We start from the raw sequence: 22,900 nt of genomic DNA, 5'->3' as shown, positions 1-22,900 counted from the left end.
ACTTTCCCAGTGTATTTTATATGATTTCATTTTTTCCCTTCTTAGTATATAGGTTATACTTCTTTTTAAAATATTTTAAGTGCTTTCCCTAGAATTTGTAACATACATTTATAATTAATGTAAGTCTACTTTCAAATAATTCTATACAGCATCAAAAAAAGAGCAGGTATGTTATAACAGCAATGGCATTCCTTATTCTTCTTTTATACTTTATTAACTTGTCATACTTTTTAACTGTTTATAGGATATTATATATATATATATATATATATATATATATATATATATATACACTGTGCTATTATTATGTTGTATAAAGTTTTATCTGCTAGATATTTTTAAAAATAAGAAAAAATATTTTATTTTATCTTCACTTATGTGTTCTTTTTTTAAAGAGAGAGAGAATTTTTTAATATTTATTTTTTAGTTTTTGGTGGACACAACATCTTTATTTTATTTTTATGTGGTGCTGAGGATCGAACCCAGCGCCCTACACATGCCAGGCGAGCGCGCTACTGCTTGAGCCATAATCCCAGCCCCACTTATGTGTTCTTGAACAATTTTCTTTTTTAAATGCAGATCTATCTTTCTGACCTATATCATTTCTTTCTCCCTGAAGAACTTCTTCTAAAGACATTTCTTGCAAGGCAGGTGACACATTTCCTCAATTTTTGTCTGAGAAATTCTATATTTCACTCTACTGTCTTCTTGAGCATTCATGGTGTTTGATGAGAAGATTTTCTAATTATTATCATTGTTCTTCTAAAGATAATGTTTTTTCCCTCTGATTCCAGATTTTCTGTAATTTGAATATGATGTGCTTAGATGAGTATTTGTTTCTTTGTTTCAGTATTTGTCTTACTTGATGTTCACTGAGTTTCCTTGCATCTATGGTTTGGTGCCTATTAATTTTAAAATATTCTCAAGTAGTATTATTTTAAATATTTTTGTGTCTCTTTCTCTGTTCTAGGATTACCATTAAATGTATGCTACACCTTTTGTAGTTGTCTCATAATTATTGAACATTCTGTTCTATTTTTCAGTCATTTTTCTCTTTGACTTTCAGATTGGGTAGTTAATATTGCCTCATCTCCAAACTAACAGATTTTTTTTTTCCTGGGCCATGTCCAATCTACTGGTGAACTTTCCAAAGATATTCTTGACCTCTGTAATAGTATTGTGATTTTTAGGTTCTACGTTTGACTCATTATTAGAATTTCTACTTGTTTATCTTATCTATTATTGAATGCTGTTCACTTTTCCCATTAGAGCTTTTAGTATAATAATCAGGACTATTTTAAATTTCTGGTCTAATTATTTCAATATCTGAGTCTTGTTCTGATGCTTTCTCTGTTTTCAGACTGTTTTTTGCTTATTATCGGTCCTTCTAACTTTTTGTTTAAAGATGGGCATGATATGTTAAGTAAAGGAACTGAGGTAAATAGGCCATTAATGTGAGGTTTTATGTTTATCTGTGTAGGAGTTAGGATGTGTTTATTGTTTGCTATAGCTGTAGGTATCATGGCTTAAAATTTCCTCTAGTATCCTTGTTTTGGTCTCCTTTGTTGTTTTGAGTTTTCCTAGAGATCATTTTTTAAACACAGTGAGAGCCTTGCATTTGTTTTCAGCTATTTCACCTGTTGTCAGTTATTGTACAGGACATGTATTGATGTGATGGTAAATGGGGGTAGCATTCTATAGTCCTATGGTTATGTCTTAATCTTTGAGTCTGTATCTTTGGGCTGTGACCTTCATAATTACTTCAGGATGGAATGGGTATTTATTTTCTTCCAGCTAGAAGGCTAATAAGGTGTCTGAAGTTGAATATCTCTTACCACCCTATCAAGGCTCTGGTTTAAGCTCTGGTAAAATTCACATTGGTTAGGCTCTGGTAAAGGAGTTTCTCTTGAGGGTAGGGTTTCATTAACAAAAAGAGCACTGGGTGTATTTCAAAATGGATACTTTCCCCTTCTCCTGACCAAAGAATGAGGAAATTTGTCTCTACTCTTCACCTAAGAACCTGGTGGGGATCTTGGATGTAAAATCTGTGCTAGTGTGGGGAATTTTGAATATCCCAAGCTAGACTACACTCCCTTTAAGTGTTTCTATCCCATGCAGGCTTCAGTGTGGTTTCTGCTCCCAGTAAGCTTTGATTTTCTGCATCTACCTGTTGTACTCTCCAGTTTTCATGGTAGTGGTATGTTCTGTGACCCCAGCTCTCTGATAAATCTAAAAAGAGTTGTTGATTTTCAGTTTTCCAGCTTTTTATTTATTTGTTTGTTTGTTTATTTTATTCGTCAATGGACCTTTAGTTTATTTATTTATATGCGGTGCTGAGAATCAAACCCAGTGCCTCACACATAGCTTACTGATTGAATGCCCCTGGGTTCAATCCCTAAAGAGATATATATATATATATATATATATATATATAGATATAGATATATAGATATAGATATATAGATCTATATGTAGATATATATATAGATATATAGATATAGATATAGATATAGATATATATAGATATATAGATATATAGATATAGATATACATGGTGGACTTCATCAAAATTAAAACACTGTGAAAAGGATCTTAAGATGATTTTGAAAAATTTACTTGCAAACCTCATATATAACAAAAGACTTATATCTAAAATATATATAACATGTTCTCAAAACTCAACAGTAAAATAATAAAATAATCTAACTAGAACGTAGTCCAATAACATGAACAAATATTTCATTAAAGACGATGAATAATATATCATTGGCAAATAAGCATATGAAAATAGATTCAACATTAACTATTAGAGCAATATAAATTAAAATCACAAGATATCATTACAGACCCATTAGAGGAGTTACAAATTATTACATAAAATGCTAATAAGGATAGTACAAAGTAATTAGATATTTTATACATTGCTGGTGGGAATATCAAATGATAAAGCCACTCTGAAAAATAGTCCTGCATTTTTAAAATAAAGCAAAACTAGAGGATAGGAAAGGCAGCAGAATACAACAGACACTAGTATGGCAATATGTAAATCAGTGGATGTGTAACTGATGTGATTCTGCAATCTGTATACAGGGTAAAAATGGGAGTTCATAACCCACTTGAATCAAAGTGTGAAATATGATATATCAAGAACTATGTAATGTTTTGAACAACCAACAATAAAAAAATTAAAAATAAAAAAATAAAACGTAAAAAATAAAATAAAATAAAGCAAAACATGCAATTACTATAAAATCTTGCACTTACACTCCTAGATATTTATCCCAGAGAAATAGATTTATGTTCATGAAAAAATCTTTTGTACATGAATGCTAGCACTGGCTTTATTCATAAAAATACCAAAACCCTGGAAAAAGCTCAAATGTTGTTCAATAGGTGAATTGTTGAACATACTGTGTTAGATAAATAACATGGAATCCTACTCAGCAATTAAAAGGAATGGACTATTGATATAAGCACAAATCTGGAAGACTTTCTCAAGAGTGTTATATTTAATGAAAAAAAGCCAATCCCAAGATTTTACATGCTATATAATTCAATTTATATATCATTCCCAAAATGTCAAAATTTTAGAAATGGAAATAAATTAGCAGTTGGTAGGGGATGTGTATGGGGTGATAGGTGATAGGAAATGAATGAAAATTTTAAAAAGTAGCACAAAGGAGTTCCTACATGGTTACAGAAGAACTATGTATCTTGATTGTGGTGGAGATTGCATGAAGCCATACATGGATAAAACTGCATAGAAACACACATGCACACATGACTACAGATTTAAAATGGTAAAAACTGAATAAAGTCTACTCAACAATAATAACCATAATATACCAATATCAACTTCCTGGTTTTGATATTGTACTACAGCTATATATGCTGTCCCCATTGGAGGAAGCTGAGTGAAGTGTTCACAAGAATTTTATGGATTACTTTTGAAACTTCCTAGTTCAAAAAAAGTTTCAAAAGAAGGAATTAAGACACTACAGATAATTCTTTTATACATATGTATATTTTTAGTTGTTGAGGGACCTTTATTTTATTTATTTATATGTGTTGCTGGGATTTGAACCAGTGCCTCACACACATGCGAGGCAAGTACTCTACCACTGACTGAGCCACAACCTCAGCTCAACCTTACAGATAATTCTAAAATCCTTGATTTCATTCATTGAGAAGTCACTACTACAATGAACTTTCTGTGTATCATTCCATAACTTTTGTATGTTTTATGCACATATATTCTCATAAAATATATGTAAATACATTGTTTTATTTTCGTGTTCTTTCTACATCAGTATTATATAGTATGTTATTCAGTAACTTGCTTTTTTCACTCAGTGTTATAGTTTTAAGTGTTATTTTTTAATTGACACATACATCTATTCATTTTATTGTGACTGTTGTATAGCATTCCATTGGATATACAATTTTATTTAATTATTTCTGTATTATTGGACATTCAGACTGTTTTCAACATTGTACAGAATAATATTGCATGTATGTGACACGTGTTTTTCTCTATGGAAGAAATGGAAGTGATGTGTCATAGTTATTAACATTTTCAATTTTATTGGAACTGGAAGATTCTACCCCAAAGTAACTGTACCAATGTGTACTCCCACTATTTCCCCACACCTTTGTTAAAATTAGTATCCTCCAAATGTAGCCAATAGTCAATGCACACATGGTGTCATGTCCAAATAAACATTTTTTAAATCAAAAAAGAAATATACACCAAATTCACATTTTATTTTTGCCTGTTATTACACCATTCATAACACACATAAAGCTATCAATCAAAATAATTTTTATTCATTTTCTTTGCTGAAGTCCCACTCATTGTGGCCCAATAGATACTCCATTCTCTCTCTCAAAGTTAACTAAAACACTGATATGTAGGCTATTAAATTTTCTTTCTTTTTATAATTCTCTGTCCTTTCCAATGTAAATTAATCAAATAAATCCTGGCTTGTTTAATTTTTCCCTCTTAACCATTGTCCTGATCTTTGGAACAAAGTCCAGGAACAGAGTGTGCAAGGACAGAATTATCTTTGGTGGATATGCAAGGAATTGAGTTTAGGAATACTTTTATTTTAATTCTTTTTCCAATTGAACATGTTTGTGCAAAAGGGAAGATTTACTTTAAGTTTGAACTTTAAGCAAGTAGAATATCTTCCCACAAGAGAAGCTTTAAAATTCCTTTCCTATGTGCACAGTACACAGAAAAATGTAGATCCTAAGGGGAGAAAAGACAAAAACAAACAGAGCTTCTAGACAGAAAACAGATAAGAGGTGCTCAGATCATAACAGCTACAAAAAGTATTAGTAAAACCACTTGTAGTTACCATTGAACAATGGCATCATACAATATCTGTTTCAATAATTTTGAGCCCTTCAGCAAGGATTTAGATTCCTCATGATTGCTTAACATATTTCTGGATTTTATTCTATGTTCAAAGTCCAAAACACCTCATTTGTGAGAAAGGTGAAGCAAACATAAGAGATATGGTACCTGATCTCAGGGATTTTTTAGTTTGGTTTCAGAGTATCACACAGCACTGTGGTTAAGAGTGCAGACTCTGAGGTCAAACTACATAGGCGATGTGACTTCACTATTTGTGTGACCTTGGGTAATTTTTTTTTTAATTTTCAGTTTTTTAGCTCTCAGAGTTTCCCTATTTAAAAAATAAAAATTGAATTTATTCCCGATAGATCTGATGTTAAGGGAAAACAAAAATATGCCTACCTTTTCTCTGTGGAAAATGCAAATCAAAACCACAATAAGATATCACTTCATGCTCATTAGGATGGCCATAATAATTTTTAATTTTGTTAATGTATATTGTACATATCAATGAGGCTCCACATGATAATTCCATACATGCATACAGTGGAGTAATAAAATTAGGAAAAGAGGCATTTTCCTCTCCTTGTAAGTTCTTTTTTCAAATTATTTACTTATTTATTTTGGTGCAGAAAATCAAACCCAGGGCCTTACACATGCTAGGCAAGCATTCTACTGCTGAACTATGTCCCAACCCCTCCTTATCATTTCTTTATGTTTGGAGTTTTTGAGCTCATCTTTTCTTCTTCATAAAATGCATAATAGGTTATCATGAACTATAGTTATTCCTCTGTGTTGTGGAACACCAAAACTTATTTTTTTTATCTAACTGTGTTTTAGTATCTGTTGCCCAACCTTCCTTTATCTCTTCTTCTTCCACCCTTCCTAGTCTCTGGTAATCAGAATTCTACATTCAGATTGACAGATTTCTTTTAGAAGTAGAAAATAACAAGCATTGGTGAAGTCTGAAAATTGGAACCCACAAAAATTGTTGGTGGGAATACAAAATGGTTTAGCTTCTACAGAAAACAATTTGACAATTCCTCAAAAACTTAAACACAGAATTACTATATGACCCAGGAATTGCATTCCTAAGTACATACACAACATAAGTGAAAACAACTTTTCAAACAAAAGTTTGTAGAAAGATACAGTCTATCCATATAATGAAATATTCAGCTGTAAAAGAAGTGAAATTGAGGTACATATACAACATAGATGAACTTTGAAAACATGCTGAGTGAAATAAGCCAGATACAAAAGAGCAAGTTTCTTATGATTCCATTTACATTATATATTTTATATCTTTATATTAAGAAAAAGTGTATTTGTACAGCCCAGTTTTGTCCTCTTCTATTCTTGGAAGCCAGGATGCCCAAAGGAAGCATACAACAGGGCAAAGTGTGCAATTTAGTGTACCTGGGAAACTTGGGCAGGAGAGGTTGCAGAGGAAGAGGGAAGTGAATCCAGACTCAAGACACCTTGCCACACTGGGACTTTGGAGGTAAGCCCACCTATGAGCCAGCAGATGTTTGGGAAAATGAAAGTGTGAATATTGAAAAGTATAATTCATAGCAACTCTGAAATGCTGTGGGGTGGTTTTGGTGTGTGGGGGTTCCATAGTAATCTTAGGGTAGAGACCCCAGGCAAATGCAGAGAATAAGCAAGAGTCTTGGAAAACAAGAACCCCGTATAAACAGGTGACTTCTCATCCCAGTACGTGCTCTTGTGAGGACAACCAGATTAGATGTTATCCAGAAGATCTGCAGAGATAGTCTCTGTGCAAACAAGGGACTTTGTGGGCCAAGGTAAGGGGAAAGAAGTGGTGAAATAGCAACCAAAGGGCTCCAGCTCCCTGGGGCTGCTAGAAGGACATTTCTCTGTAATCATCCTGCCTGCTCTATCTCTGCAAACTGTGTTGTGTTTCACTTCACATTCCAAGCAGGAAGGGACTTTTCCTGGCAAATGTGGTTTAAAATGTTTTTCTCAGTGTCCTGCAGTACAGATAAAAACACTAATCCCACAGAGGAAATCAGAACAAAATGGTAGGAAAAAAGTACAACGTGAGGGCAGACCTGGGGCACTAAAGTCAGAGAGGGGGAGAGAGAGGGGGAGAGAGAGGGGGAGAGAGGGGGGAGAGAGAGGGGGGAGAGAGAGGGGGAGAGAGAGGGGGAGAGAGGGGGAGAGAGAGGGGGAGAGAGGGGGAGAGAGAGGGGGAGAGAGAGGGGGAGAGAGAGGGGGAGAGAGAGGGGAGAGACGGGGAGAGAGGGGGAGAGAGAGGGGGAGAGAGGGGGAGAGAGGGGGAGAGAGAGGGGGAGAGAGGGGGAGAGAGAGGGGGAGAGAGGGGGAGAGAGAGGGGGAGAGAGAGGGAGAGAGCAAGTCACAGCCTCATGCAGTCACTGCTCACATCATGCAGGCAGGCAGGGCATTGCTGGAAGGACACAGAAACCTGCTACACCACTCTTAGCAATGGAGTGCTTTCACTTGGCTAGCAGCTGCTCTACTTGTGGACTGTTTTGTAGTAGTCTTTCCAGGTGATACCTAGATTTTCATGTTCCCTCATTTCATTTGATTGGGCCTCAGGGGTTCTTTCTGATGTGTGTCAGATTTAAGTTGTATTTTAGAAATGCAAGGAATCAAGGAAGAATAGGGTGTTAAACTACTCAGTACAAAGCTACTTTCCTAACTTCAAATAATGTCTGAACTTATGTCTAAGGAACATAGAATCACCTTTCAGTACCTAGTCTCATTTTTTCCACCATTCAAGTGTCCCTTATGCAAAAGAGAGATTCTATGTGACTGTGGTCTGAGGAATAGCACTAAAGAAATCCATCTTTCTGTAAGCTTAAGAAACTCATCTCATCCCAGACCAACTCCCATTTGCTAAATTTTGACATAAAGCTGAGGCTGGTATAAGAACCATCATGAAGAGCAACTACTGAGAGGTACTGACTGACAACATTTTAGAGGTATGGCTGAAAGCAAACAGCAGGAATAACAAACAAAAACTTCTATGGATGGGAATTACCTCTGAGGACAGAAGTTATATGTCCAGGCTTGGGAGACCTAATTGTTCCAAGATACCTAGCTTTCTATTTCAAACAAAAATAATATTAACATCAGGAAATACTACTCTTTTCCAAGACTTTTAATTGAGCAGATAAAATAATTTGACCTTCAATAATTTCTTTAACCCTATTGAGCATCAATTTCCCCACTTGAACATAAAAGTAATAAATATACCTCATAGATTTAGTATGAAACTTAAGATAAAATATGTAATTTATCTTGCATATTACTTGGCACATAGTAAACACCAAATATACTTTTGTTATTAATATTATTATTTGCATTAGTGAACTTAATAGGGATGAAAGCTCCAAAGCACTGGGTAGGAATTTGAGCCAGCCATGGAGACCTTGAATTGTAACCTGGCCTTCAGATTCCTCATCAGGAGGGTGGGACCAGGAATAAGAGCGTTACACTTGGCAAAAGTCCAAACTGCATGACTGCACAAACACTGTAACTGTTCTGTATTCAGACACATTTGAAAGGATTTTTCCAGCATAAATTTCTAAATGTGCTGCTTGTTTTGTAATTCAATCTAGGGCAGCAGCAGCAGTACTATCATTATTTACATTTCTGCCTTTCAGTCTTGGATCCAAGATATTTGCAGCAATATGAATTGGCTCATAACAAAATTCTTCTCTTTTCTTAAAAATGTATTTCATGTTATTTTCTTTTATACCTGTAAGCAAGTAAATATTAATAATATTTCACATTGATTTGTTTCTGGGACATTTAGTCAGAAATAACTTACAGAAATAAATTGCCTAATTCAGTTTACTGTAGGCAATTTGACATTAAATTCTTCCCAACATAATTAGGTTTCTAATTTTGTTTATATATATATATATATATATATATATATATATATATATATATATATATATATATATTCATTTTAATGAACAAAATACAATACAAAGTCCTTATAAGCAATTGGAAAATCTTCTTACCCTCAATTAACTTTTCTATTCCTCTAGATTTGATGTATGTAAGAGTTAACCTGGATAACTGTTAGTCCTAAATTTATAAATGTAAAGGGAAGAAAAACATTTTCATTTATGTATATGTTAAGTCTCAAGAGAGTTATAATAATGACCATTATTTTTCACCACTTTCTTTATCTTGGTTGTATTTAGAGTTTTACATTCTCTAACATTAATCATATGTAAATTTGCATTAGTCTTTCTTTACTAGGATACACTCAAATTCTTGAAGGACCAACCTGGTTGATCTGTAATAGACTGTTGCACCATGACCCCAATAAATGAACTCCAACACAATCAACTGGTTTAGACTAGAATCATGTGAAAAGATAACTATTGAAGGGTAAAAGATTGGAAAATCAGGACTGTTCACTTTACACACAAGGTTTCCAGGTATATATTTCCATATTTTTGTCTGTATTTCCATTTACTTCATTGAATCTTTTATTGTTTCTTCTTGATTGTGAACTGTGGATCTGAGACCAAATCATCTCTAAGAAAACTTTCAGCCCTCAAATGACCTCATTATTACATCCTTTCTGAAGCTTAACAGAATTTGTCTCCAAGTTAAAGAGAATCACAGGGCTTCACGCTTAATGGCTGCTGATTCAAAATTAATTTTCTTTCCTTAGATCCTTAAATCTATCCCAACACATAATTACAGAATCTTGCTTTGGAAGGGGCCCTGGAACTTAATCTAATTTTCAACCTATTGCAGGCTTCATTATTAAAGAATGAATGATAGTTTGTAAATCCATCTTTGAATCCTTACCAGATAAAGACTAATTAATGCATTAGTAGTTAGAAAAAAATTCTTAAAATGAGCTAAAAATCCACCTTCCTAAAACTTTCCTTGAGCAAAGTTTCATGGGCCCTTTTAAGAAGAGATTTTCCTATTTTCATTTAAAATATTGTCCTATCAAATTATCTCTAAGTGGATCAAATATAGCATAGTATAACAGGAAGTACTCGTTGTGGTTCTATCTCCATTAATCCATATTCCAAAATATTGCCCACTCTTTTAAGCTACCAGCCCTGATGCAGTATCCCAAACATCAGTGCCAAAACCAGAAGTGCATTCTCCTATTACATTAATAATAATTTTACAGTATGGTGGCAGGAAATGCACTTTCTGTTCACTGGCTATAGCTATTAAACTATACGGAAATGACTGCCTGGAAGGCAGCCAGGTCCCTTGGCTTAAAGGCCAACCCTGAGGAAGACAAAGGTAATACAAGAAGGGAAATTATACCACTTTGCCCCTCATTATTGAGACAATCTGGAGCACTGCTTCTCAAATCTCTGTGGTGAAGGACCCCCCCATACTTTTTTCTAAAGTTCAAATTTGCCATGGATTTTTATAAAATAGGAAAGAAATGATGCACATGGATGTAGCAACAATGTCAAATGCATTAAAAATTTCTAAATTCTTACCATTTATATAGTTGATCAGTATATTTTTATAATTATATACTTATCATATTTATGTCATAATGTACTGGTAATAGTTTTGTGACTGACCTGTAAAATACATGATGCATAGCACTGCTCCAGAAAGTGAGAAGGGATGAGAATTATTCTTGGCATCCTAACCTTTTGTATAATGTTCAAGTGATATGATAAAAGTTATTCTTGTTACTGGTAAGCACTAGATGTTTGTGTATCTTAAATATAAATTGGTGGTCATGTATAATGAGAGAGTAAACACCTGGTATGAGGATAGTATCAATGAAATCAATTGCCATTTATAAATTTTATTTAAAGTGATTTAATGGTGAAATTTTGCCTAATAAAATGAACATGGGGAAATCTGTTTGCCCATAGATAGATTGTATCAAATATCATTTTATAGTTCTGTTATTGCCATGAATAGAATTTATGAAGTGGTACTTCTACATAGGCAAATAGAACTTCCAAAATATTAATTTTGCCAGTAAAACTGGAATAATGCTAAGGTCAGGAGTAGTAAGGTGGGAAAAGAATGGGGAGTAGAATGACAACTGGTATATTGAATTAAAGTAATGAGGAATAGTTATATGAATCTCCCGTCTGTCACTGATATTCACCCCCAGATGAAGATTTTTAAAGGAAGAATTCTCATACTGGAGACGAACATACAGAGGTGATTTGGGCTTGAAGTAGGGCATTAGCAGTGGGGATAGGGATAATATGATCAGGATCTGGGTATATTTTAAAGAAAATATGAATAGGATTTGCTGATTACTGCATTGGGGGCATAAAAGAGAAAAGACAAGAATGAGTCCAAGATTTTTGCCTGAGGAACTGGAATAACTAAGGTACTATTTATTATCATGAAAACATTGTAAGAAAGTTGGTTGATTTGTGTTTAAGAATGGAAAGTTGATATTTTGGACATGTTAACTAGATGTCTTTTAAACATCCAAGTGGAGATATTGAGTAGGCTATGAAGTATATTACTCTGAAGTTCAAAGGAGGAATCTAGTCCATAGATATTGAGAGTCCTCTATTAAATAGAAGAAATTTAAAGTCATGAAACTGGATGATATCAGCAAGAAATGAGTATAGATACAGAAGTCCAAGTATTGAGCTTCAGTATTTCAAAGTTGGAAGCTAAAATATCACCATAGGACAATGAGAACAAATAATAAGGAAGATAAAGGAGAAAAGTCAGCCTGGAAGCCAAGTAGTGTTTTAGAGAGTGATCAACTTTGTAAATGATACTGACAGGTCAATTAAGATGAGGATGGATAATTAAACTTTGAATTTAACAATATTCAAGTCATTGGTAATGTTAACAGGGGTAGCTTGTAAAACTAGGTCATCAGAGTGAGAATGGAGTAGTGTATATTGGAGGCTTAAGGAGAGTAGCTGGCATAAAATAGTCATCAAGAGAGTGGATTGTGAAAATGACATAGCATTGCCAAGCAGCATTAAAAGCTCACTTGAGGTTAATAGTCATGAATTTGAAGAGACTTAAATTAAATGGAGATCAAACTAGTTAACATGGAAACAAAATAGAATGACAGTTGAATTTAGACAGGTTTAGGGTTTCTTTCATATGAATATGATGAGTTGAAAGGGAGAAAACAAATTAATGGTACATGTCTGGGGGTGACTGTAATTATGAAATATGAAATCTAAATTCTGGTAAGAAGGGTAATGAGAATATGAGGTAAGTGAATGCCAATAAAAAGTTGTAGAGGGTCACGAATGAATTGGAGGTCCCAGAAAGGTAAAGAAAATATAGTAACTGGGACATTAGAATGACTGATCACAAAAGATAGGAAGAGATTATTTGAGAAGGTGATACCAAATTGAGATTATGCTCTTAGTGCATTATTTATTGAAGGGAGGCTGAAAACAAATCTCAAGGCTCATATTCCAGAAATAATGCCCAGGACCAGTGCTATTGCCCTGATAAGAAAAACTGTTGCTCTTGCATTAGATGCCAAGAAATTTACTTTACTGCAACAGTTCCTGCTGCCAGCACTGGTGTCACTACTTTATTAAGAAACTGACCTTGAAATCTCTGCCATCCCCCAGAGTCAAAATCCTTGGCTACTACCCATTCCAAAAAAAAAAAAAAAAAAAAGAAAAGAAAAAGGAAAAAAGAGAAAGAAACCATACAGTTTTTATTTATATCTTCAATTCTGAATCAAAGTCTCATGTTAGAACATTTGATTGGTAGACTCTAAGTCATATTCTGACAATGTAGAATCAATACAATCTAGAAGTTTGAGTTTTGACATCTACATTTAAAAGGCAAAAATTGTTATATGAGCTTCCCATATAGTCAGTCTGTCACAAAGATAAAAAATATCTGTTTTAGAACTTAAAACATAAATGCCAAAAATTTACACTTTACAAAGGGGTAGTAACTAGCAGCATGCACACAACTAAAAACAGTTACTTAGTTGACTGAACAAAGATTCTCTCAGGATGCAACATAAAAGCCAAAGGAAAATTATGAAAAAAGTAAGAGTGATATGAATCTCTACAAGAATCCAAATGCTTATTTTTAATGATCATTGGAAAAGAGGGGAAGGGATAAGAAAGTAAGAAAAAGGAAGAGAAATGAAAGGAAGGGAAGGAAAGAGTGGGGAAGATGGAATCAATGACATAATGGACTAAAATTTCTTTAAACTCAAGAATGACTTAAGTCTTCTGATTGAAACAGCTACCAAGTCTCAAGACGGAACAATGAAAATGATACATGTCTAGATAGATCCTGGTAAGAATGAACTCTGAAGTACACCAAAATAAGCTTAAACGGATAAAAGATTTATTGAAAAATAGAAAATCATCAAAATGTGCAAAGTATTAGAAGAAAATATGGGGAGATATATGCACAAAATGTAGAGTCCATGATCCTATAATGGGAAAGATTGTATACATGTATCAAAATATGTACATAAACATGCCATTATTATGAGTCAATTAAAAATTTAAAAATTGATGTTTTACTATATAACAATTTAAAATATTTCATAGCACATGTATTATAAATTAAAAGGCCAATAAAAAACTGAAAAATATTAATGTCAGAGATCTAATTGTCTTAATATTTATATGTTAATGTTTATGTTTAAGTGCATCTATTATGTTCTTTTAGGCATAAAATGTAAAGTAGCTCAATATAAAATTGGATAGAAAACATAAAAATATAGTTTTCAAAATGAGACATAGCCAATATTTATAAAAGTAGTACAATGCATTGGACATCACAAAAAAGTATTAAGTTTCACTCATTTTTAAGACCCAAGATATCATTTTTTTACTTCTAAAATGGAACAAGGTCAAGAAATTTGATAATATATTTAGGTGACAAGAATGTAAAGAAAATGAGGATTCTCATAAATTCCTGGTGGTAGTGTAAATTGGTACAGGAGAGCAATTTGATGACACCAATCAAAACAAAATACATGTTGTAGCGTTTTTACTTTATAAATTTATCCTATAGATATATTACCAAAAATATGTCAAATGTATTTATTGTTGCACTGTTTGGAATACTAAAAGTCTAAAAATAATCTAGATGTTCATCAGTCAGAGACTGGCACTTCTGACAAAGAGTCATACATGTCAGGAGTCTATTTGGATGAGGACTGAAGACCCTCAGAAATGTATTCTTTTAAAAACCAGCTTTATTGAAATGTAATTCAATCCAATAATACTTATCCATTAAATGTGTACAATCGAGTAGTTTCTGGTACATTTACATAGTTGTAGAATCATCATATTCAACACCATAACATTTTCATCAACTTAATAACAAACCTTTTATTTCTTAGCAGTCACTCCCAACTTTCCTCCCCATTAGCCCCCTGAAACCACTAACGTACTTTCTGTCTTTTTGGATTTGCCTATTCTGGAAATTTCATATGAATGGAATTGTAAAATACATGGCCATTTGTGTCTAGGCTTCTTTCACTTATTGTGATGTTCTCAAGGTTCAGTCATGTCATAGCATGTATCACTGCTCCATTTTTTTAAATTATCTGTTCTTTTTAGTTACATATAACAGTAGAATGTATTTTGACATATCATACATACATAGAGTATAACTTCCCATTCTTGTGGTTGTACATGATATGGAGTTTCACTGGTCGTGTATTCATATATGAGCATAGGAAAGTGATGTCCAATGTATTCTATTGTCTTTCCCATTCCCATACTCCCTTCCTTCCCCCCACTCCACCCTGTTATGGCCAAAAAATATTCCATTGTATGGATAGACAACATTTTGTTAATTCATGTGTCAGGTGGTTATTCCTATCTTTTGACTTTTCTTAATAATCCTGCTAATTGAACATTCATGCACATATTTTTTTGTAGACCCTTTGTTTTCAATTCCTTTGAATATATATTTAGGAATGGAATTACTAGACCATATGATAACTTCATGTTTAATATTTTGAGGAACTTCCAAACTGTTTCCAGAGTGGATGCACCGTTTTACAATCTTACCAGCAATGTTTGAGTCTTCTAAGTTTTCTATACCCTCACTAATACTTGTTACTGTCTGTTGTTTTGACATTTTGGGGGGTGTGAAGTTGTATCTAAGTATGTTTTTTCTTGGAATTTTCCTAATGACTGATGATAGTGAACATCTTTTCATTTACATATTGGTTATTTGTATGTCTTAGAGACATTTCTATTTCTATTCAAAGCTTTGCCCATTTTTCAATTCAGTTCATTTTTGTTGTTGAAGTGAAATAGTTCTTTATTGTATATGCAAACTGCATTCAGATATATGATTTGCAAACATTTTATCCCATTCTGTGTGTTATATTTTCACTTTCTTGATGATGTTTTTGGCAGCAAAAAAAGGTCTGAATTTTGGAGAGGTGAAATGTTTCTACTTGTTCTTTTTTCATTTGTGCTCTTGTTGTATCTTAAGAAGGTTTTACATACTCCAGGGTCACAAAGACTTACTACTATGCCTTCTTCTAACAATTTTGAAGTGTTAGTTCTTAACTTTAGGTGTATGATCTGATTTGAATTAAACATTATATATTTTTGAAGTAAAGGTCAAACTTCATTCTTTTTCATGTGTCTATTCAGTTGTTGTAGCATCATTTGTTTTAAAGACTACTATTTTCCCATTAACTTGGGCTGACACCTTGTAGAAAATCAATTGACTATAAATGCAAGGTTGTGTTTCTAGACTCTCAATTCTATTTCATTGTTTTATATGTATATCCTTATGTCAGTCCCATGCTATTTTGATTACTATAGCTTGTAGTAAGTTTTGAAATCAGAAAGATTGAATACTCCTGTTTTGATCTTCCTTTTCAAGATTGGTTTGGCTGTTCTGTGACTATTGCCTTTCCATTTGAATTTTAGGATGTGCTCATTAACTTTTATGAAAAAATAATTCATCTAGAATTTTGATAGAAATTGTGTTGAATTATAGATCACTTTTGGGAGAATTGCCATCTTAACAAAATTCTTTCTATACATAGTCTTCGGACATCTATTTTCTCTTGGCCTGATGGAAAGGATGTTCCTAAGGGATATTTTTTAAGTTAGGGGCATCAAAAGGAAAGTTATAGAGGGTGATAGAGAAAGACTAAGAAAGCAGAGAAATAGGAAATAAAATGAAAATTAGAGGGCTGGGGTTATACCTCCGTGTTAGAGTGCTTGCCTCGCACATGTGAGGTACTAGGTTCGATCCTCAGCACCACATAAAAATAAATAAAGATATTGTGTCTATCTTTAAAAAATCTTTAAAAAATGAAAATTAGAAAGTGAGGAAACAAAGGAGACAAGGAAAAGAAGAGTAGGTGGCTGGGGAGAGAGAGTATAACAAGAATAAAGTTCATGAAGGTAGGAGGGGTGGGAGAGACCTTGTAATACACAGTTAACATCTTAATTGAAGTTTAACAGAAAAAAAACCCTTGTTTGAAAGGAAAAAACTGTCTATATTTAGTAATGGGTAGGATGTCAATTCTGAAAATAAACTGCTCCCAGAACCAAATGCAGTCCTCAGTGCTGTTGTCACCTGCAGCAGCCTGTCCTTCGTTGTATAGGAGAGTACAACACAGACATATCAGCTACTTTAGATCTCCCAATATTTGCAGAAATTTGCCCCACTTTGTCTCCTTGTTCCATTCCCAAGTTTTAAGTGACTTAGAGAATTATGATACATTAAGATGAACACACATTCACTATGTTGGGAAAATATAGATGATGCCTTTCACTGAAAAGGAAAAAAATAGTTATTTGATATAATGAAATATAACCAGAATTCCAGAATTATAACTTCCAATTCTATCTTCTCTTCATTTCCACATTAACTACTTGCTGCTGTGGATTGTTGAAATGGCTTCCTAATTTTTGTTTTACTACTTCAAACCTAAGCTCCCCTACTAAATATATATACCACAGAGCAGCCAGAGAAATACTTTTAATTCCATCTCATTTATTTAAAAAAATAGATGTAGATGGACACAATACCTTTATTTTATTTATTTATTTATATGTGGTGCTGAGAATGTAAATCAGTGCCTCACACATGCTAGGCAAGTACCCTGCCACTGAGCCTCAACCTCAGACTGTTCTCATTTTGTTTTATGACTTTACTCTTGCCAACCCCTTCAGTATTGGTGCTCTCTAATATTTTTTTTATCTTTGCCCTTCTATCGTTCTAATATTCTACACATTATCTCTGGCTATGGTCATCTATTCACACAACTTAAATCTGTACATTTTTGATGTTACCATTCTGATTACTAATTCAGATCTTTTTCTAAACTCAAAATTCATATATAGTATATTGTATATTATCATTCACATATTACATGAGTACCTCCAACCCAACATCACCAAAGCTTACTTAATTTTTTTCCTCCATATCTTTGTAAATGGCACAATAAACACCCACATTAAGTCACTGTCTTATTTTTCTACCTTCTATCATCTACTTTTCTTCATCTATACTGTCTCTACCATAATTCAGACCATCATCATCCCTCATCTCATTTACTGACAGACTCTCCTGAAGATTATGTTTACATTTCCACTTATTCTACTATACTGTGAGTAATAAGAATAAGACCGTTCATTTATTTATTCAAACAGTATGTATTGATGGCCGACAACATAGCATATTCATCTCTATATCTCTCACATCAAACCTATTGTCTCACATTATTTTTCTGTTTGCTATATATTTCATTTATTGAATTACATTGAAACTTACTATGTCACAGGTGAGGAAAATAGGGCCTAGGAATAAAATTTGACCTGCCAAAGCCATGCAGCAGATTAGGAGACTACAATTTACATTTTCTTACTCTTAATCCAGCTTTCTTTCCACAGGAACATATTTCCCCTCCCTCAAACCCCTCCATTGTTGGTGATTTTGTTCCTATATTGTTTGCCAGCTTCAGTGGAAAACAAAATAATCATCACCATCCCTATAGGCTTCTTGGTTAAGAATTTGAATTTCCTTGGCATTGCTTACTTCTGGCATCATCACTGCTGAATCAGGATGACTGTAGGTCAGCTTTTCATCTAAAGAGATTTTCTTGACTTCAATCTAGTGTGGATAGAAGTAGCCTCAAAAAATTTTAGGGGCTGGGGATGTGGCTCAAGTGGTAGCGCGCTCGCCTAGGATGTGTGAAGCACTGGGTTTGATTCTCAGCACCACATAAACATAAAATAAAAAAGATATTGTGTCCACCTAAAACTAAAAAAAAAAAAAAAAGATCTAGGTCTTAGAAGAAAGAGAATGAGGAAAGTCTTTCAGAATTTGTGCAAAAGTATGTGGTTTATGCAGACAAAACAAGAGAAAATGGCTTGAAACAGAGAATTCCATTAGGTTCATGGATGAAGTTACTGATAATGATTATTCTAGACACAATATTGGACTAAGATCTAAATTTTTTTAAAATAAGCTCCTTGTATTATAGGAATATGAATAAAACATGCAGTGTGGTGCCTTCTAGAAAAAGTTTCTACTCTTAACTTTTCAGGCTATGAGTATAGGGGACTAAGTCAGAATGGGATAAAAATATGGTTTTTTCACATCTTTGTATCTTTGTTCATGATGTCATCTCTGCTTGAAATGGTTTTATCCATTATTTTATTTATCAATATATATAAAGTATCTACTCTGTAAGGCATTATACTCAGTTTTGGAGATTCTATGTTTTTTTTTTCCTTGTAGTTCAGGCCATCATACTTCTCTCATGGCCTTTGTACATGCTAGTCCTTTTTCTGTAAATCTTTCTCATCTTCAAATTTATGTTTAAATATTGCCTTTTCTAGGATGCATTCTATAACCCCATGAATACTGTATTAGTTGTATTTCTTTATGTTCCTTTCCAAAACACTTGTTATCCTATACTGTATTTGTCTATTGGCTATCTTACCCACTAAATTATGAGTCTCTTGAGAGCAGAGATTCCTTTGTCAATTACATATCAATAACACACCTATATTAGCATATGATTAATTCATTTATTATTGTATCTTAATTTTTCCTGTATCCCCAGAACCTGATACAAAGTAGGACCTCCGTATATTTGCTGATTGTTGAATGAATCAAGGAGTTCATAATTTAGTAATGGAAATAATATAGAATACATAAATTATATTATGGTATAATGAGGACAAAAACAGAAGTATGTTTACCAGTTGGATATCTTTACTCATTCTTTTATTCATCAATTCAACATTATAGACGATTTCTCTTTCAGGTATATTCTTCCTTCCAGGAGCTCTCAGCCTATTGGGAAACATAGATAAGTAAAGAGATCACTTAAATGCAGTGTACTAAGTGTTCTGACAAGAGTAAGTACATCCTCTATGACTCAGCTCAGGAAATACTTCCTCCAGGAAGTCTTCACTGACTTCTCCAGATGGAACTTGATTTATGTCTTTTTTCTCTCATCTTTATTCTTAAACTTTCTGTGCTTTCTTCAAATAAGTGAGCATTGTGTTCTGATATATTGTAACCACTGGCTTAATGTGTCTGCTTTCTCCATAGGCCAATGAAACTTTTCAGTGCAGAGCCATTTTGATTTGTCCCAGCACAGTGCCTAGAGTAGTCCCTCCAAAAACATTTGTTGAATGCTGACATTTCTTATTACTTATGTTATCTTAAGTTACATCTCAAAAAATAAAATATTTAGTGTCCTCATTTTACAAGTGAAAAAACTGAAGCTCAAAAGGCCAAAGTAGCCAAACCAACCATCACACACCCATTAATTAATGAAACTGGTTGTAAACCTAGGTTGGGCTCCTAAGGCCTTCTTTAAGATTGGCTCATTTCTTTAATCTTGGAGTTCATTAGGGTCAAACTTAGGGAGAATCCTTAGTTGTCAGAGTCTTATCCAGGCTTCAGGTGCTTAAGTGCTTTTTTTCAGTAGAGATAGTTCCAGGTAAATTTGTAACTGGGGTAAAGCTTGTGACTCTCCTATATTCTAAAGTACACAATATGCTTTGGTCCAGAATGTCAATCCTTGTAGATTCTCCTGGAATTTGGCTCTAACAAATACCTTAACCCTCCCCCTTTGTCTCTTTTTTCCCACTAATTCCTTCCTTTCATTTCAAAATTCAGTTGGTTTCCTTATGTTACTAAAATCTTACAACTATGCCATGCTCTTTGATTTCCTCTCAACTTACTAATGCTTGACTTTCTATCCATCCTACCACCAAAACTACTTTCAGTGAATCTCTAGAAGTCCCCTGTCACTAAATTCATTGGCTATTTTAACTGTTTGTCCTAATTTCCCTTCAGTATTAAGCCATTTTGACTACCTTATCCTTATTGGACTCTTCAGTACTCTTTTGTCACAGCGTGCTATTCTGATCCCTTTTCAACATCTGGCTTCTTTGCTAATTCTTTTTTATCCTTTTGTCTTTTAACTTTCTACATGGTACCAGTCTTTTTCTTTCTCCCTTTCCTCTACTTCACAGGTTTCATTCATTTTTAAAAAAATGCCAGTGATCTCTTCCATGTTAACATGCCCTCAAGTCTCTCTCCTGTAATATCACTCCAATTCTAGTCCCATGTCTCTAACTTGGTACCAAATACTCCCATTTGAAAATGTCCCATAATCACCTCAAATTTGATGCTTCCTAAGAAGAACTCATAATCTCATCACATTCCCTGGTTTATGCTGCAGTAAATACAACACTAGACCAAGTGTCAGGAGATCTGTCTTATACTCCTGGCTTTGCTACTAATTTTGCATTTCAACAACACTTTATGATATGAAAGTCAGAGTAAAAGTACTGGTGGGGCACATATATGGATCTTTGAGTAATTCTGTTTGGAAAGACAAGATATATACATAAGTTAACTACAGTGTAAATTAGAAAGTGATGAATACCATAAAAGAAGTGTAACTAGATAAGATTTCAGGGGTGTGGATGATGAGACAATGAAAAATATTAGAGAGAAAATACTGGGGTCTGAATTAGAATAATATATATTCCATGCTTGTATAATTATGTCAAAATGGATTCTACTGTCAGTTATAACTAAAAAGAACCAATAAAAAGACTGAATAAGATTCTATAGCTTAGTGTAAAAGAGAAATCAGGATAAAGAGCTACCTTAGGACTGTGAATAGAATTTTATAATGGAGATTTGATAATATAGCCCACAAAGCACTTCCAACCCTAATATTACATATTTATTCATTCAAACTGATCTTTGCTTTCCAACTTCTAGATATCGTAATGGCATCATTGCCATTGCCATATTCAACAGAAAATATCTCATCTTTACATCTCTTCTTTCAGTCCCCAAACTTAGCCCTTATCATTTCCTGTTTCGAGTATTCTAAATTGGCTGACCTAACTCAAGTATCTCCCCATTCCAATATATCATGCCCAATGTGTCTTTATTAAATGTAGTTTATTTTCATACTTTATTATTTCATTTAAATATTTATTTCTAATTCCTAGAGCACTAAATCTAAATTACTTTGCCTGTCATTCAAATTACCTCTTATACAAGATATTTTGAATGTTTCATTCTTCTTAGACTCTATGCATGTTGCTACTAATCTGACTTTCCACATGTACCCTTAATTTGAATTATATGTTTATCATTTTCTGCCCATTTTCTAATTCTCTGTGAAACCTTCCTTGACTACCTAATTTATTTCTATATTTGTGATTCCTACAACACTCTTCCCCATTTCCTATTTTTTTCATTCAATATACTGTTAGATATACTCTTCCTTGTTTCAGAATGTCTTTTAGTTAACTGTTATATCAAAATTGATCTGAACAGGGCTGGGGTTGTGGCTCAGTGGTAGAGCACTCATCTGGCATGTGTGAGGTACTGGGTTCAATCCTCAACACCACATAAAAATAAATAAGTAAATAAAACAAAGGTATTGTGTCCATCTATAACTAAAAAATATATTTTAAAAAATGACCTGAACAACCAGTTGTTATAAAGTGTAAAAAGATGTGTTTAATTCATTACAAAAACATAAACCATAAATTTCTACACAGAGTAGTAAGGAAAATATTTGGAGAGAAGAGTGATTCTTCTAGTGTCCTTTAAAATTACTTATTTAGGGGCTGGGGTTGTGGCTCAGCGGTAGAGCACTCACCTGGCACATGTGAGGCACTGGGTTCAATCTTCAGCACCACATAAAAATAAATAAAATAAAGATATTGTGTCTATCTACGACCAAAAAATATTTTTAAAAAAGAATACTTATTTATTTTTTGGAAATTATTGGCTTACAGAAGTATATGGGTTGACCTATGCTGAGACAATATCAGCAAATTCAGTTGGTACTGAATTAATGCCAGCAAGGTATCCTATAAAAACAAAGAAGGGACTGGATTGGGAGACAGGGGATCTGTGTTTGCTTCTAGGCCCCATACTATCAATAATTAGCTGTATGATCTTGAACAACTCAATGAATTTGTCAAAACATGTTTTCTGAAAAGTACACCATTAACTAAGGAGACAAGAAAATAAATGTCTTGAAATGCAGTGTTAAGCAAATCTAATGAATTTGTAAAACAA

At 33.5% G+C, this 22,900-nt stretch overlaps 1 protein-coding gene across 2 annotated transcripts in view; it reads left to right on the top strand.

The window, feature by feature from the left end:
- Spry3 (sprouty RTK signaling antagonist 3) overlaps positions 1-22,900 on the top strand; it is a 122,239-nt gene that overhangs the window by 86,152 nt on the left and 13,187 nt on the right. The window contains exon 2 of one of the 2 annotated variants that reach the window (XM_058582193.1): positions 6,730-6,863. The exons of the other annotated variant lie outside the window; for it this stretch is intronic. The gene's annotated coding sequence lies outside the window, so the exon portion shown is untranslated. The remainder of the gene's footprint in view (positions 1-6,729; positions 6,864-22,900) is intronic. 2 annotated transcript variants of the gene reach the window in all.

Source organism: Marmota monax, unplaced genomic scaffold (assembly GCF_021218885.2).
Source record: "Marmota monax isolate L192 unplaced genomic scaffold, Marmota_monax_Labrador192_F-V1.1 WCK01_AAM20220418_F8-fsc00142, whole genome shotgun sequence".
NCBI lineage: Eukaryota > Metazoa > Chordata > Mammalia > Rodentia > Sciuridae > Marmota > Marmota monax.
Note: the sequence above shows the minus strand (reverse complement) of the source record. Positions and strands in the feature narration are given on the sequence as shown.